Consider the following 18,802-nt stretch of genomic DNA (forward strand, 5'->3'; position numbering starts at 1 on the left):
GGCTTGTCTATGTACAATAGTTATGTAATTTCCAATTAAAAGTTATTAAAGTTTCTTTGTACTCTCTACTATATCCTAACAATGGTAATTTATCCTTTTTGCATGCTTATCTAGTTACCCCTTCCAAAACCATCATGACCATTAATGTAAAATAAAACCCATTTTTGTTTCATTTTGAGGCACACACTAGACTCAACTTGCAATTTGGTGATGAAATCTCTATTTCACACAACACCTTCATTATGCACCCCTAAACCTCAAAAATCACTAATTCACAAGCTCTTGAAAATACCCTACACAAAGTTTTAAAAATTCTCCATTTCACAAGACTCATTATGCTCCTCATGAAAATTCACAAATTCAAACTACCCATGTGAAACTCCTCCCAAAATAGAGAAGATTTCATTTTTGGGCTATGTCTTATTAGTACCTTGCAATTCGGAAAAATTTCTCCATTGCACCACCCTTCATAACATTCTTACGAAATCCTAATTTTTGTTCTTTCAAAGACCTCCTAGACCTTGCCTGTCCAAAGTAGGAAAAAACAACCCTTAATGCCAAATTTGGCATTCATTTGAGGGTCAGGGTTATCATGAGGTAGTGCCAGTTCATCGGTTGGGTCCATTAGCTTGCCCTAGAAAATTTTGAGATATAGGGGATGAGATTAGGGAGTTAATGCAACTCCAACCACCTATATTTGTTGGAGTTGTTAATATTATAGGAATACAAGTGTGGCTAAAAAGGTTACAGTGATATTTTTGGTCACATCCCTATGACAGTAACTTAAAGGCATGACTTTCCATCCATCTATTATGAGAGTCAACCTCTATTTGGTGGCAATAAGAGGATTCTATGGAAGGACTGAGTATATACACACTCACATGGGAGATGCTCTTGAGAATATTTGGAGATGGATAGGTTTCTGAGCATTTTAGATAGTGTCAAATAGAGGAGTTTCATGACCTACATCAGAGAGGCCTCATTGTGATGCAGTATGACAATAGGTTTCTTGAGATCCTTCCTTTTGTTGATTACATAAAGGATGTAAAGCTATAGATGTGTCTCTTTATTAAAGGTATTAATGTGTCTCTTCAAGGCCCAATTCATTTATAATTTCCTACCACTTTTAAAGAGGTGGTTGAGAGGACATTAGTTGGAAAGGATATTTATGGTAGGACACAAGTCTCTTGAGATTCGTCTTAGAACTAAAATCCTTCAACCTAGTCATTGGGATAGAATATAATCCATTTGAAGGGGAGTCATGGGCATTTGGCAAGGTCCTTTAAAGGTCAATAGTCTCAACAATAGGCCTAGTGGGATTCTAGATAGAGACCTTCTCAAGGATATCAGTGCTCTAAGCCCAAGAAGTGGTAGTCTCATGGTTTTAGGTGAGATCAGAGGTCACGAGCCCCATATAGAGAGAAAGCTAGGGCTCATCAGTCCTCTAGGATTGTTTATAGTAGATATAGTAGGACTTGAGGTTGATAAAATTTTAGGTCTCAAGATGTGTAGATTCAGGAATGTGGGTCATGTAACACTTGTAGTGGTATAGAAAATTTAGTGAGAGAGTGCCCACCAAGATAAGTAGAAGGAAGTCAAAGAGGTGCCACTTTAGATCCTACAATAAGAGATATGGGTAAGTCCTACAGAGTATTTTTCATGGTTGATAGGAAGAGCATTGAGCTATGATCATTGAGGCCATAGGTATGATTCAAGGTAGTAGTGTTAGTACTTTGTTTGATTCACAAAATACAGACTCCTTTATATCTCCATTTGTGATGGAGCATTTAAGGCTAGTGAAAATTAGACAAGATATTAGTTGGGAGGTTGAGTTAGCCTCCAAAGCTAGAGTACCTATTAGTTACTTGTTTTGCAGTTGTTAAATTCAAATTAGAAACATGATCACAATGTTTGATCTTTGGGGTACCCTTCTAGGTTCATAAAATGTAGTTATTGGCATGGATTGTCTATATGCCCAAAACACCAAGATGGATGACTGAAAGAAGAGGGTAGAGCATATAGATGATCATTGTTCTTCTAGAGTGATATCAGGAGTGTAGAGAATCATATCTCTTTGTATAATTTTGTCTATGCATCTTAGGAAGTGTATACAAAAGGGATGTTCCTTATTTGTCATCACCATTAGTGACAAAGAGAAGGATTTGGATAAGAAGCCTAAGCTAAAGGATTGCTATCTTGCAGGATTTTGGAGATGTATTTTCTTCAGATATACTTGGTATGCCTCCACCTAGGGAAGTATAATTTTGCATAGACCTTGTGCAACAAGTCAAGCCAATATCTAGAGCACCATACAAGATGAATATGCCTTATCTTACTAAGCTCAAGATTTATTTGGAAGAGCTCTTAGAGAAAGGGCATATTCATCCTAGTGTATCACCTTAGCATGCACCATTGATATTCATAGAGAAGGATAGATCACTTAGGTTATGCATTTATTATTGATAACTAAACAAAGTAACTATTAAGAATTGATACCCACTTCCTAGGATTGATGATTTATTTGATCATCTGTAGGGTGCCTAAGTATTTTTGAAGATAGATTTTAAGTTGAAGTATCATAAGTAAAGGATTTTGGAGAGTGACATCCATAATATTACATTTCATATGAGGTATGGCCACTATGAGTTCATGGTCGTACCATTTTTCCTCACAAATTCTCTAACTATATTCATGAGTCTCATGAATTAAATTTTCTATGCATGCTTTGATACATTTGTGGTAGTTTTCCTTTATGACATATTGATAAATTATTGTGATGAGAAGGAGCATGATGAGCACCTAATATAAGTTTTACAATAGTTGAGAGAGAATCAATTATATGATAGCTTATCAAAGTGTTCTTTCTTTAGACCTAGTGTACATTATCTTGGCCATATTAGATTGAGTGATGGGATCTCAGTGAATCCATAAAATATTAGAGCCATCATGGATTAGCCAACACCCAATAATGTTACAGAGGTCATAAGTTTTATGGACTCAGTTGGGTATTATAGGAATTACATTGAGGGACTCTCTAGTGTAACACATACTATCACATCTCTTAAGAGAAAGGGAAATAAGTATGAGTAGACAGAGAAGTATGAGAGACCATTTTAGAATCTTAAGAGAGCACTCACTGGTACATTGATAGCAATGCTAGATCCTTCAAAAAATTATTTGGTGTGCACAGATGCTTCATTGGATGGTTAATGAGTAGTCCTTATGCAAGATGGTTGATCAATAGCCTTTGAGCCTATGAAGCTAAATACTTATGAGCTTAATTACCATACTCATGACCTAGAACTTATAGTAGTGGTTCATACCTTAGTGAGATGATGACAGTTTATTCTAAGTCACTAAATTGAGCTTCATTTAGATCATTAAAGCTTGTAGTATATATCTCCACATCTAAACCTTAATACTCAGAAGAGGAGATGGATATATTTCTAATGTGAGTATGATTTTTATGTTCATTACAGAAAGGGGAAGGAGAATGTAGTTACATATGCCTTGAGTAGGAGATGACATGAACTTTCATCAATGACCATTGGTATAGATATGAGGGAGTGTAATTTGCACTATTTTCTAAAGGACGGGTTGTACAAAAAAGGTTAATGAGTTAGTTCTTAGAGACCCCTTGAGGGGATATTTTATATACTATTCATTAGAGTATGATGGACTATTATATTATATGAGACATATCTATGTATATTCTATCAGTTATTTTCATGAGTTTATTATACTAGAGGCTTACAAATTACCTTTATGCAATGCATCCTAGGGTTAGGAAGTTACAAGTTGATTTCAGATAGTTGTACCATTGGTCATACATGAGATATTAGATTGCTAATATCATTGCTAGATTCCTAGAATATGAAAGGGTGAAGGTAGAGAATATTCATCCAATTGGACTCATGCAACTGTATGAGATAACTGAGTGAAAGTGGCATACTATCTCTATGGACTTTATTTTTTCTTTCCCCATATCTTCTCAACCCCATGATGTTATCTTGGTGATATTTTATACATTGACCAAATTCTCCCACTTCTTACCCATTAATACAACCATCACAACATCAACAATGGCATAGGTGTTCTTGTGAGATATTGTAAGACTATGGAATTCCTCATAAGATTATCTCAAACTTGGACTCATTATTTACATATTCCTTTTGGTGAAACCTTAAGGCATCATTGGGAACTAGGATCACTTTCAGTACAACATATAACCCTTACAAATATGGATAGATAGAGAGGGCTAATCTGGTATTAGAGGATATGTGATGGACCATCAGGTCATGTGGGAGAAGTACCTACTTCTTTTTTATTTTTCCTACAATAATGTGCATCATTCATCTATAGCTATGCCACCCTATTAGACATTATATGGTAGACCCTACAAGACACCATTAAGTAGGGAGAGGAATTGTGATAGGATATTTATTGGACCTTATTTAGTCATGGATATAGATCAAAAGATAGTATTGATTAGAAAATGCCTTAAAGAGGCATAGGATAGGTAGAAAAAGTATAGAAAAGAAAAGAGGGTTTATAGAGAGTACATGGTTGGAGATAGAGTCTTCTTGAGAGTGCATTTGAACAAGATTTTAATCCATTTTGGAAAGGTCTCTAGCTTGAGTCCTCTCTTAGTTGGACCCTTTGAAATTTTGGAGAGGATAGGACCAGTCACAAATCATCTAGCCTTGCCACCTATCCTATCATGCATACATAATGTGTTTCATATTTATTTATTAAAGAGGTATATATATTATGAGTTTCACATTATAGATTGGGATTCCTTGTCGGTGGAGTCAAACAGGAAGATTATTTTGGATCACATTCACATTTTGGCCTGAAGGACCCTTCTACTTTGAGGAAGAGAGATGGAAAAGATTAGAGTCTAGTGGAATTTTTATGATGTCACAACTTCCTAAGAGGATGCAACTTAGATGAGATCATAGTACCCATACTTTTTTATAAACTCCAAGAGGAAATTCATGCCTAGAGGGGTAGGATGTAAGATCCCACCCTAACCCATCATAGCACTAATGATACATTCATATTTTGATACTTTATGATGCAATATCTTGACACACTTTATATTGATTAGATAATGATATCATATTATTTGATGTTTTGGGATGATTTACATTATGTTAATTTGCATTTATGATGATAAGAATTATGACCTACTTTATATGACTAGATAATTTTATATTCATATGTTTAGTTATTTGAGGATAATTGAGCTATGTTTAAATTAAAAATGTTATATGTGTTATGTTTTAAGTTTAAATTGATTTTGATGAGTATTGCAAGGTGTTTATATTCTACAAGCATTATATAAGAATACCTAATTATGAATATTACTTTAAGAATGAAAGGATATCTGATTTGAATTATAATTTCAATATTAATTTTAAATTATGTTTATTTCATTTGTATATGATTTTCCTTGCACTATTGATGCTTGAGTGTAGTGTACAGGGAATTCACGATGAAATTTAATCAAAGAACCAAGGTTAGACATGTGTGCATACTTTGAAACAAAGGTTAAATGTAGTGAAGAGATTTAAACTTTGTTTTGATGTATTTTCATTCATAGACATAATTTGGAAGAATGTATTAGATTAATTTGCATCATGCAAATTTAACTTGTTACTTTTAATTGTGAAGAGTATATTATAGTGTCACTTGGAACCTATATCATCTATATCATAGTGGCATGTCAATCAAGGTTGGCAAGGCCTACTTAACCTTTGGTTGACCTAATAGGTTACTTAAGTAAACCCACTTGTTAATAAATCATTATGTGTGGTCCCATCAACATGAAAACCATAGATAAATTTTTAAGTGGACTTTAGTGGGCTTAAAAGTGACCCTAGGGAGTCATTTTAGTCAAAATTAACCAACCATGTGCGGGTACTATGAGTTAGGGGTTATTTTTTGGCCATAGGAATGACTGGATCACATTTCTGGCCCTCCAAAAAGGCCACTTTTCAAGAGTGGTGAAAATAGAAAAGGCCACATGCACTTAACTTGTCCCACACTCCTAGTTAAACTCTAATTAATGAGAGGAGACAAGAGGGAGCAAAAAGGACTTATATTCATCTCACCTTTATGGCTAGTGGTTAAGTAGGAATTTTAAATCCTTTTTGGTGGGATTTATGAGACTTAGTGCTCACCCACTCTTTAGTTTTAGAGACACTTATGGATTTCTTGGAGATTGGAAAAAGATAAGGAGAATGAAAGGGGAAAAGCTCTTCATTTACCATTGCATTGGACTAAAGGTTGGTGCTCTTTCCATGAAAAGATTTGAAGGTATTTAATATTTTTTAGATTAGCTTGTTGCATTATTTTAATAATGAATATGTAGATCTTGTAATACATTCTTATTATATAGAGTTGATTTTGGATGTCTTGTTGCAATGGATATGTGATTTCTTGCATTATTTTCTTCTTGTTGTTATTTTGATTGTATGTTGTTATGGGTGTGCAAGGCATCACTCACCCTTGGGAGGGAAGTGGTGGCCTTATGGATAAAGTGCTTAGTTGGGATTTCCATTATAGTGTAGAGGCCTTTTTCTTGGAGAAGAGACAAATTTTCATGGAGTATAGGCTCTATGTGGCCATACTAGTTATTCTTGTATTTTGAGATAATAAGGGGAGAATATTGTAAAGGAAAAAATGTGTTAGTGTATCTTTGATAAGGAATGAAATGCTTTGGTTGTTTAGTGATATTTGTATGGAAATTAAATCTTTCAATAGGCCCACCTTCACCTTCTTCTCTAGATTTTTAGGTTATCCATTTGTGAAGCTCAAGTTTTAAGGGGGGTTTTTGTAGTAATTTTTTTATTATTGCATTATGGATTCGGTATGTTTTTATCCTATTTAGCCTTGGTTCTCCAAGTGTAGGGGTGATCTTTTAGAGACCTACATTGGGAGGTGAGAACTCCATGGTTATGCTCAAGATTTGTAGGTTTTGTGGATAAAATCTCAAGTTGAAAAGCTATGGAAAATTGTTTTCATGTTTATTTCAAGTGGAGAAGGGCTAAATGTATTGTGTATTTATTTTCACATATGTCATGGATAAATCTCCATTTTATTTATGTTGTATTGATTGGATTCTTGTTGTAGTCCTTGTTATTTAAATACTTATCTAATTTCATCCTTTTTGTAATTATTGTAATGAAGAAATGATCATTTAAAATTGTGATTCTATAAATATATATTCTTCTTACTTGTTGAGAAATAATATTTATATTCCTTAAGTTGGTCAAATACTTGTAGATCACAATTATGCTTTTATTTGAATTTGAAAGGAATATCTTGATATTGATATAATCATCATTTTTTTAGTTGGAAATTTGATGTAGGAGCATCCTAGGGAAAATGGAAATCCTTCATGCTAGAGTTGTTTTGACCTTGAAGTTGGAGAACTCAACCAAAGAAGAGGTGATGCTTAGTCATTATTAGGTGGTTCCTGGATGCAGTATTGACTGACGAGCTCGATTGCTAAAGGATCTTGGTAACAAAAGGCACTTGGTCACTAAGGGAGCTCAGCATACACTATATTTCCCAGCCTATTTTTTATTTCTCGAGGTCCTTTTAAGTAAAGATGGTTGGTCACTAAGGGAGATCAGTATACACTGTATTTCCTAGCTTATGTTGTGTTTCTCAACTTATACTACATTTATAGATAATGCTCAAAGTTTTGTTGATGCTCAACAATTTGTGCTACAAGTTGAAGTTCTTACAGATTTGATCAAATGACTTGGTACACTTAATGCACAAAGAAAATGATCATGACATGGATAAAATTAATCTCAGATTGGTTTTGACAGGTGAGTGTCAACACGCTTAAGTTATTTACTTAGTTCATGCTGAACAAGTAACATATGCTGAGAAAATCATAGACCAAGCCAAGTCATAGTGAGTCTCGGGCCACTCATGTGCCAAGTTACTCAAGTGCTAAGTAAATAGACCATGTTGAGTGATTTAGGAGTTGATTAAAGAGTGGATTCCAAGCAATACATGTGCCCAGTCATAGTAGAAATATTAGTGTATGCTAAGCATTAGAGACTTTAGATGTTGAGTAGGATAGTTTTGACATATTTGTTTGTAATGGCACAAAAAACTATGTAAACCACTTTTAAGCCAACTTATGGATGAATTATGATATTTTGGAAATAAGGATAAATCTGTGGTTTGATTCCCTATGTAATAACATGCAACCAATCAGAAAATGGGAAGGAAGTAGAAAAATGGATGAATCTCAGTCATAGATTCATACCTAACCCTAAGCCACCAAAGTCTTCTTAAGGAGGATGAAACCCTAAAATTTATAAGAGTGTTGAAAGAATGGAGACAATAGTTTGCATGCACAAATAGAGCATTCATGGTGACTTAGAAATTACAAAGTGAAATCACATTACAAAATTAGTTAGAGTAGAATAAAGGATAGAGAAAAGGATACAACAAAGAGACATATGATCAAGAAGGATCAAGAAAACATTGTTTACAGGTGATATGTTATTAGGCAAGCAGGTGCCAATCATAGAATCTATGCTAAGACATTTTAACAGGTGATTTTAGTCAAATCTCTTAACAGAGTAGTCCTAATAAGCTATATGAAATCCTTTAATAGGGTCTTACTTAGTTGTAAGTTAAATTCCTTTAACCAGACACACTTCTAAAAGGGTGTTAAAATCCTCTAACAAGGTGAGACCTAATAGTCTATGTAAGCCTTTAATGGTACAGACTTTTCATTGGATAGATCATGTTTCATGGCCAAAACATTGTAACCTTCATTCAATATGCTTTATTACTATAGTAGTGAATATTTGTGGCTATCATCCCCACCCCAGTTTTACCTTCTCACTTGGAGGGTTTCTGGGTAATCATATATGGTGTTATGTATGTGAATGCTTATGTGTTTACATGTTATTTCAGTTTACTCATTGAATGCATGAGATAGATATGTGGTGAAAGTTTTATGGGTCCAAGTTTAAACTACTAATTCACCACCCCCCCCCCCCCCCCCCCCCGCCTAAAGAAGTTTAACTTTTCTATTGCATTTCTAACAATTGGTATCAGAGCCTTGTTCTTTGACAAAGAAGCTTTGTAGCTTTGAGGAAAGATCTTGAAATGGTAGTCTATGAGTTGGGAAAGACCATTGAGAACAAGGAGATTGAAATACATCTAATACTACATAAATTGAATCAAGAAAGAGAAGACCTAAAGAATTCCTTGAAGAGAAGGAAAGAAATTGCTATTGCAGGGAATGACACACAACACAAAGAGATAGACACTACTAAGCTATTTGTAGATGGAGACTCTAATGAATTTGATGTATTAGTTACAGATCTAATGGAAAAGAATAGAACCCAAACCAAGGAAATTAAAAATCTCAAGTTAGAGCAAGAATCACAACATATACTACTATGTGAGGTGGTTGAACAAAAGAAGAAAGCCATGGAAGACAAAGCCATGATTGAGGAAGACAAAAAGGTTCTGGCCAATAGACTAGAAGAGGAATCACCAGAGCTAACCAAGATTTCCAAAATGAAATTGGATACTCTAACTCAAATGATGAATGCCAACTATGAATTTAATGTCAAGGACATTGAGATAACTACATTGAAGTTGCAGAATGAACAATCGCAGAGTGACCTAAAGAGGGAAAATTAATTTTTTGAAAGTTTCAACAAAATAAATGAAGCCATCAAATACTTTGAACAATAATTGAGATCCCCTAGATCCAATAATGACACATCTAGATTGGGCTACATAAGCATTGAAGAAGGAGATTCATCCAAAAGTGTAGAAGAAAGGAACAATAAAGGTAAGAACACCAAACCTACTTCTCATAATTGTGGTAAGAAAAGACATATTGATAATGTGCTTAGGAGAAAGACTATAAGTTAGAATGTCAAGCCTAAGAACATGGTTCACTACCATTAGTGCAACAAGAAAGGTCATTAGGCACATGAATGAAGAACCAAGACCATGCATACACAAAGATTTGAAGGATATTGCTACAATTTTTAGAAGTATGGACATAGAGCCTTTGAATGCAGATCAATACCTATGTGGTCATCAAATAGGCAAAGAAAGGTAAGGAACAATGAAAACTCTTTTAGCTAGGATTATAATACAAGATATAGCTATCATTATTGTCAAGAATATGGACATGTTCTTGAGAATTGTATTAGGACACACTTCAGAGGTAACTACCAAAGGTGGTTGAGCCAAACCATATGTTTCAACTATTTGAAGACTGGTCACATTAGTAGGTATTGCCCAACAAAGTAAAAGGAATTAAGTTGTGAATTCATAAAGGCAAGGGCAAGGTAGATGTTGAACACATCAGAGATGAAATGAACAAGACATGGAATGGAAGAGAAAAGATGATTGTAGGACATCAAATGGAGAAGGGATCACTTCACCCATTGGGTCAGGTTATCACACCTCATCAAACTAGGAAATCAAGAGGTATGTGGGAAGGAAGGTTTTTATTGGGAATAGGCATAAAGGCTTGTTTCATTTGTACCAATTCTCTGACTCCTGGGCAAGGCCCTCTCCTCCCCATTGGGCCAATATGTTTGAACGTATATAATAGAATAGACTATTATTTAAAGGCTATATCATTCATCAATTCCAAAAGGAGATAATATTGAAAAGATTACATTAGCATGAATAAAGATGCAAGATGTTGATAGGAATACAAGATAAATCTTTAACTTTTTCATGTTGTTTCCAAGCATGAAATATTTCCTATGTACGCCGAGTGGAATGCTAGAAGATGCCAAACTCATAGTGATTACTGAGTAATGGATATGTAAATGGATGCCGAGTGATCCTAAAATTGGTTGATGTTGAGCTTACAACTATGTAAGCGCTCAACATTAATTGTAAATTTTTCAAAGGGTATTTAATCAATTTTAGCTCATTTTTCATCATTTTAAATTTGAGAAAGAGTGAGCAGAGTAGAAGTCGATCTAGAAATATGTTCCATGTAGTTGTAGAAGATTCTAACAATGATCTCACATCCATTCATTAGATTTCACAAGGTATTTATCAAGAGTCTAGCTACATAGTTTTAAATTTTGTAAACCCTAGTTTTGTGTCACAGCATCGAGTTTCGAAGAATGTTGAAGGGAAGAAAATTTTGAATGTTCAATTAGTAAGTAATGAAGTCAAAAAACCTATTTTCAAAGCTATTCTTGACATTGCATATAAGAAATATCCTTTTGAGTAATCATGGTGCAAGATGTGAGAAAATGCTACAACTGTAAGATAGGAAGCATACAACAAACTTAGTGAAAATGGTGCTTTAAAAGAAGAGTTCAAAATGTTGAGAGGAAGGGATTAACATGAGCCATATATTTTCCAAATGTGTTTAAGATAGAATGGATCAGAATAGTGCTTAGCCAAATTCATGATGGTTCATTATGGTTAAACACTGGATCTATTAAAATTACTAAGAGAATAACCCATAGGGTTACTGGTTACCCAACCCTAGATCACCCTAAGACACTAAGAAGTGATTTGAAAGAAGTGATTGAAAAGAATACTAGAGCTATCTAGAATAAGAGAGGCATGACAATAGACACAATCATTGATCCTCTAATAAACTTTGTTGTAAGGGTTATATCACACAAGTTCTAGTGTGCCCTTTATAACCATGGATGTTGGATACAAATTTGTAAAGAAAGATCACACTTATGATCTAGTAGAGCTACAATTGCAACAATTGATGGAGAACCTTGGAGAAATTAGAAAAACTAAGAGTGCATAATGCAAATTTGGTTAAATTTTGGTTTGTATATTCTTTTATGTACAAAACACATTCCCCTCATTTGGTACTATGGGATGGAAAACAAATAGATCAATAGCTATACAAATTGATGAGTATATTGAGTAGCTAGGAGAGAATTTTGAATCCCTAATGACAAGTTATTTTGAAGACTTCAAGAAGTCAATGAAGAAAAGACTAAAAATACTGGTATCTTTAGTTGAAAAGCATTATAATGATGTATGTTTTCTTGTTGATGCTCATTATACATTTGTATAAGCTGCTACAACAAGGGTAAGATGGTTGAGACCCTTAGGCTATGAGATAAATGTGGATGAAGCCTATGTAGCTATAATAGCTCTACTAGTAGAAGAGGTAGATAAAACTACACAAGTTTTTGGAAACTATGAAGTGGCAAATTTCAAAATCACCATGGAACTGAAAACTACTTCAGTTATCAAGAAAATGGATAGGCTGGTGAGGAAATCAAAAGCTAAATTTGGAGAGGGTGTCAAGGAAGAACAAGAACAAGAACAAGATGAAGAGGAAGAAGAAACCCAAGCACAAGAGCCTCTAGCATTGACATAGGGTATAGGAGAAGATCAAGAAGAGGAGGAGACTAAAGGTGCCAAGGAAGAAGAATCTGAGGAAGCAACTACTCCTATCGATCCAAAGAAGAGGAAGGCCAAGGCACAGCCTATGGCAAGGACTAAGAAAATTGCCAAACCAAGTCAGCCAAAGCCCACTACACTTACAACAAGAGCCAACACACATACAACTACACAAAAATCCAAGGAAAAGACCAAACAAGCAGAGCAAGGAGGTCAAGCATAGAAGACCAAGAAGGAAGTATGTCGTGCAACTAGATTCTTAAGAGGAGAAAATAGATTCAAATGATAACAACCAATTTAAGGTGGTGAGTCATAATCTTCTCTTAGATCATGAAAATTTAGGTGAAAATGTTAAGAATAATGTAGATCTATCAGGATTTAGTCATGTTGATTTTGATAAATTGCGTAAAGAGGAGAAAAACCAAGTGGAGGAGCCCCTGTATGCCATGATGGAAAAATTCAAGACAACACCACTAGAATTTGTCAACTCTGTACCTAAGAGTCTATATGACATAGTTGAGAAAAAATGTCATTATTGTCTAAATCTAGAAAGACAAATTAGGGAGACCACATTGGCCTAAGTGATGCTTGAATTAACTAAGGGAAAAATTGCTAAGGTTGTAAAGAAGTATGTTGTCAGGTTCACACCTAAATATAGAGCCTTTAGCATTTTACAAAATAATATTGAGGATGTTTTCAAAAATTCAACATAGATATGGAAACTCACTTATGGGTTAACCACAGTAAAGAAAGAAGAACCTAAACCTTCTGGGGTCAAGGATGATGATGATGAAGATAATGACAAAGATAATACTATTGGAGGAGGAACATAAATGGAAGTAAATGACAAGGTAATAGTTGAGCCTAAGTAGCCAAAAGAATAGAGTGTGCATGACACACAATTATCGAGTGTTAGTCCTCCACATGACACAACTGAGACTACTAAAACAATAATTGTCAAGGATTTTTGTGATCTATAAGCTTAGAATATCAATCCCATTACTAAAGAAGATTTGAAGAAAATATTAGATTAGTCTACACTACATGACAAACTTTGTGATAATCCAATTTTGGTAAGTTTAGATGAACTACAAAAGTTAGTGACTGATGTTGTAAGGGAAAAGTTGAATCCACAAGAACCACCTTCTATCATCCCTTCAGTCACTAATATACAACCTTTGGTCAAAATGCCAAAAACTATATCTACCAAGGTTGATACAATTGTCAAGATTGATACTGTTGAGAAGGAGATAATAGAAGAACAAGCCACCATAGCAAGACAGTAGGAAGAAAATCATATAGACCTATTTACACCTATAACACAAGAAAAAGGTGCAAGACAAGTCACTATGGGAGAACAATGAAAGTTCGAAGAGAGTGAAATGACACCACAACTAAAGGAGAAAACTGCCATCCAAGCTCAATCCATCTAGTCATACTCTTCAGAAGCCAAGCATAGAAGCTATTCCATTACAAATCTCAGTGCCAAGCCCAAGTTCATCAAAGGCTGAAAAGGTAATTCAATATGGAGATTTAACCCTTGATGAAGAAATTGTTATACCCAAATATGATTATGATACCATGACATTAGAACAAATAGGCATATTACAATAGGCCCTAGAAAGGAAAAAGCATCAAGAAATACTTAGGAGAGAACATAGGCAGAAGCAGGCACTACAAGACATTAAACACATCTTTCTAGATGCATTTAGTCTAGCAACTCTTGAAGAGACCAAGCCACTAATGGAACAACTAACAGATATAGTGAAAAGGTTAGTAATGAAGATCTTGATACTAATTTCAAATTATTGGAATGGTCAAAAAAGAAGTTCCAAAACAAAGTGAATGAGAAAATATCTTGTGACATAGCACTCACACAAGTTTCATTGGCAACTAATGTGTGAAGAAGGTAGTTGATAACATATTCTCATTGTACACAAAATTATGTAATCCAACACTCTTCACCCAAGAGACTAGAAGAGACATTTTGAGTTTGGAGAGCTAAATTATTGCATCAAGTGCAGATCTACCAATGAATCGAGCTTAGAGTGAGAATCATTTTAGGACATTACTTCAAACACAAAGTTAGTTAGCTATATTAACATCATATGAGGCTAAGATAAGAGCCAAACTAACCAACATCCAAGTAACCCTCACCCCACATATTGAAATTTTGCACAAGGAGCCAAGTTATGTTGAAACTCTACTAAAGAAAGACCCCAATCTTTCTACTTTAGATGGTTTAGTCCACCCTTTTGCTAAGCTTGCCATCAGAATAAAGTCATTGGATGTTGCATGTGATAACTAGGATGCAGCCCTCAAGATAATATTGGATGTCCATAAATATTTTTTAGACAAACACACAATAAGTGTATAGCCCATTGACATAAGTGTCAAAAAGGGTGAGAATAAAAAAATGGAGAGTAGGAGAATAAGATAAAGGGGGAGATATATTTTTGCAGAGAAAGAACAAAGGGGAAGACATAAGGATAGTGAGAAATTGGGGACAACATCAAAATAAAAGAAGTATCAGATAAAAGAGTATAAGAATGAAGTCAAAGTGTATTAGTAGAGACACATTTACTCAGAAGGAGTACAAAATTTTGATTATAGAACAAACTTATCAACTTAGGGGTAGTTATCAAATTTTGAGGTATACAAGTTATTACAAAATTTTGATGTTTTAAAGTTTTGTATATAAGCCAAGTTGAGATATGTTATGCTCGAGAGATCAAAGATATTAATGTATACTCAAGTGTTTTTGACACTCATGTCAAAGGGAGAGATTGTTGATCTTAGATTGGTTTTGAAAAGTGAGTGTCAACACACATAGGTTATTTACTTAGTTCATGCCAAACAAGTAACATATGTTGAGAAAATCATAGACCAAGCTGAGTCACAGTGAGTGTCGTGTTGGCGCTCAAAATTGCCTTCCTGATTTTGAGCACCATTGAAAAAATCAAGCCCTTAAATGCTTTTAAAATGCATATGTGTTAGGTTGTACCCGGCTGTCCTTTCGAGACCCCTAAGGTGTTTAATGCTTCTAGCACCTTTCATTCAGCATGCCTAAGTGTTTCATGAAGTTAAATTGAGTTTCTGAGTCATTTGGCAAAGTTCTATTTTTAGCTAATATCAATTTTGCATTTTTCACCTAAGTGTCAAACAGCGACAGGTGGCTTTGTTTGTAAATGAATATCTTGCACCCAGTAATATTTCATGACCTGCCACTTTGGGGATGTTTAGTATCCATAATGGAGAACATATGTTTCAATTTTCAACTCATGAAAAATTCGTTTGACTAGGTTTCGCACCCCGCAAAGTTGGTCATTTCCTGTTTTGTGCATTTGACTAGTTGTTCACAATTCTAGGAAGCCCTGTTCGACCAATCATATCTTTGACCCAGTTGACCCAAATAAAAATTTTCTTTTTACATTGTGTTCCAGGCGTCAAAGACTTTCTATGCTTCAATTTTTAAGTCTTGACGAACCGTTTGATCAGTTTTCAAGCGTGATTCCAAATGGAATTTCTTACTTTTTGCTGGTGTCAGTATTTGCAGATTGATTAGTAGCCTTGTTCGTGGCATCATAACTCCTAACCCGTGATTGGTCAAGTAAAATGGTTCATTCCCCTGTATTGTCCACTGAAAATACTACAAGTGTGCCAGTTTTTAGAACTTGATGAATCCATATGCACACTTTTCCAGATCAATTCCATTCACAAAAAACTATTTTCTGTCAGCATGTCCAGTTGCAAAATTCAGAGTAGCCCACTTTGACTGATCGCCATTTGTGCCCTGTTATTCGTCATGAGCCAAAATTGCATAGTCGTACTCACCTCATGATAGAGAATGAGTGTCCCAGTTTTCATCTCCCCATGTGCTCATTTTCCTAGCTTTCCAAGCCAAATCCAAACCCATTTTGTTGTTTTCTGACGTGTTTGTTTGCAGGTAAACCTGAGAAGGCGACTTTGATGGTCAATATCTTTTGACCCCAAATTTGTCATGAGACGAGATCTAACAGGGTGAAAGTATGTGGAGCAAAGAATCAGTGGGTCAGGTTTCAAAGCCTAGCTAGTTGTTTGGGTCATTTTTTAAAACTAGGCAACAGGCCTCCGAACACAAGTTTCACAATGTTGTGGAACGAATTTACAATGAGTTTTAATGGTCAATCAGTGATCAAATTTGATTTCAGTTAGTTCAAGATGATTGATGGATCAGTTTAGAGAATCAGTTGTTCAGAAATGAAATTTTTTTTAGCTGGACCCACTTTGGGGCTTGGCTAATTTTGACTGATTGTTGCAGAATGATAAGGTACAGAGATTTTAAAGTTTCCCTTGAGAAGGTTATAATGCTTTTCATCACTTATAGTTCTATAATTGATGCCTTCGAGAGGAATAGTCAGATCTGTCCTAGAAGTTGTAGTGACATTTCTAGTACACTGGTTATAGAGGATAATGTGGCCAGTACATCATAAAAGGTTATCCTTGATCTTAAGAGAAGTTTTGAAGTGGTGGCCACTAAAATTTGCAAGAGGTATGTGAAATCATTGGAAGTGAAAAAAGGACTTATGCTTCATAACATGGGTCGAGGGTAACTCACTCAACCAACCCCGAGGCTAAATGGCATAAGGACCTGGCAAATAAGAACTTACAGATTCTCATGGAAGTAATAATAGGCAGATATCCCCTCCATTGCTCATAGCCAGAGAACGAGTGTAGTGATAAATGAAGACCACACATCCATAAAAAAAAGAGTCCTCGCAGAATGAAGAGGCATCAGACATCTGAAGGAAGACATCTTAGCAAAAGGTTGCAGGGCATCAAAGAGCCGTTGTCATTCAAGATAGAAGACCGCAGTCAAAGCAAGTTCCCACACTAAATAAAAAATGATGCGTATAAGTCTGTTACTGCAAATCGAGTGCAAGGAAACACAAGAGCCCATAACGTGGGAAAATACCAAAGACTCCAACCCGCTTCAAGGCGGCAAAAAGTAACAAGGGCAGTCGGCAATTTGCAGGCGTGAGCAGAGGAAGAAAGCTTAAACCTTGTAAATCCCACATTTCTTGTGTGTTAGACTTTTCAATATCCTAAATACCCCAGCGCTCAACTCATTGGTTGTCTTGAAGACGTGGTCTTTTGGAAGGCATTGGCAAGCGCGGGTGGGCCCATGGTCAGCAGGCCAGTTATAAACGCAGTCAGAGTAAAATTTTAACTGAAAATGCAGTCAAAAAATGATGACATCAGTAGGAATGGAGATCAAAAAATTGAGAAATTCGGCTAGTCGCTACTTTGCTAGCCGGAAAATCTTGGCAACTCCGGCTAGCGAGATAGCAAGGTTGTCGAAAAATTTTGAAAATTCGGCAAGAGTCAAAAAATCTGGCAGAGTCAGAATGTAACGTGGGCCCCACGTGCAATGCCATTAGCGAATCGAATGGTGACAAGTGGCGGCGATAGAGTGATTGGATTATGATGTGGCAAGCAACTGGCAGGAGCGCACTAGATTGCGCCATGTGGCAGATCCAACGGTTCGAGTTACCTCGCTAACTGAAGTTGCTCACCGGTTAAGCATGGCGAAGTAGTGAGGAGACAACATGTGGTGGATGATGCAGACCATGTAGGCCAATCACAAAGTGACACGTGGCACTTGGTCAACAGAAGTTTGACCCTGAATTTAGAGGATAAGGGAAAATTTCAAAGGAATTAAAAAATAATTTTTTAATTATTTTCTAGTGGGTGTGCACATTCAGAAAATTTTTAAATTCAAGAGGTCATTTTTACAAAGTCTGAACATTAGAGATTTTAAAATTTTGAGTTGCAGACCTAAGCATTTTATAGCCAGAGGGGACATTTTCAAATGGCAATTTCAAGCGCTTCCGGTAACCAAAATATGAAGCGTTATATATCGCCCAAATTGAGAGAAGATGAACTTTGCGATTCTAGAGTCGGTTTTTGCACAGGTATTAGTCAGTTTGAGCTACACGAGGTTTTCTATCAGGTACCTAAAGTGCAACCATATTCATACCAGGAAGTTCAGATTTGTTTTTTGTCAAGATAATGACCTGGATATTAGTAGAAGGCAATGGAAATGCAGTTAGGGTCGAATTTGTTCTGATTTACTCAGTAAAAACTCATTTTCACTGGCTTTTTCATGGGGCAATCAGATATTTTGGCAAGTAAAGGGTTTTCATCATTAGGCAAGGATATTTTGCAAATCAGTTACAATGTAATGATGAAACAGAAAATTAGATAAAATGGTAGAGAGATGAAAGAGGTTTTCAGTTGCACAAGATGGGATTCCAAATGGACACTTGTCGTCTTCAGTTTCAATCCGGGAATTCATCTCCTTGCTATATCTTTCTTTCTTTCTTCATTTGTAAGGGTTCCAGTTTTTTGTAAC

This window comes from Cupressus sempervirens, chromosome 5 (assembly GCF_028749045.1).
Source record: "Cupressus sempervirens isolate cs-2001-9-10 chromosome 5, ASM2874904v1, whole genome shotgun sequence".
Classification (NCBI taxonomy): Eukaryota; Viridiplantae; Streptophyta; class Pinopsida; order Cupressales; family Cupressaceae; genus Cupressus; species Cupressus sempervirens.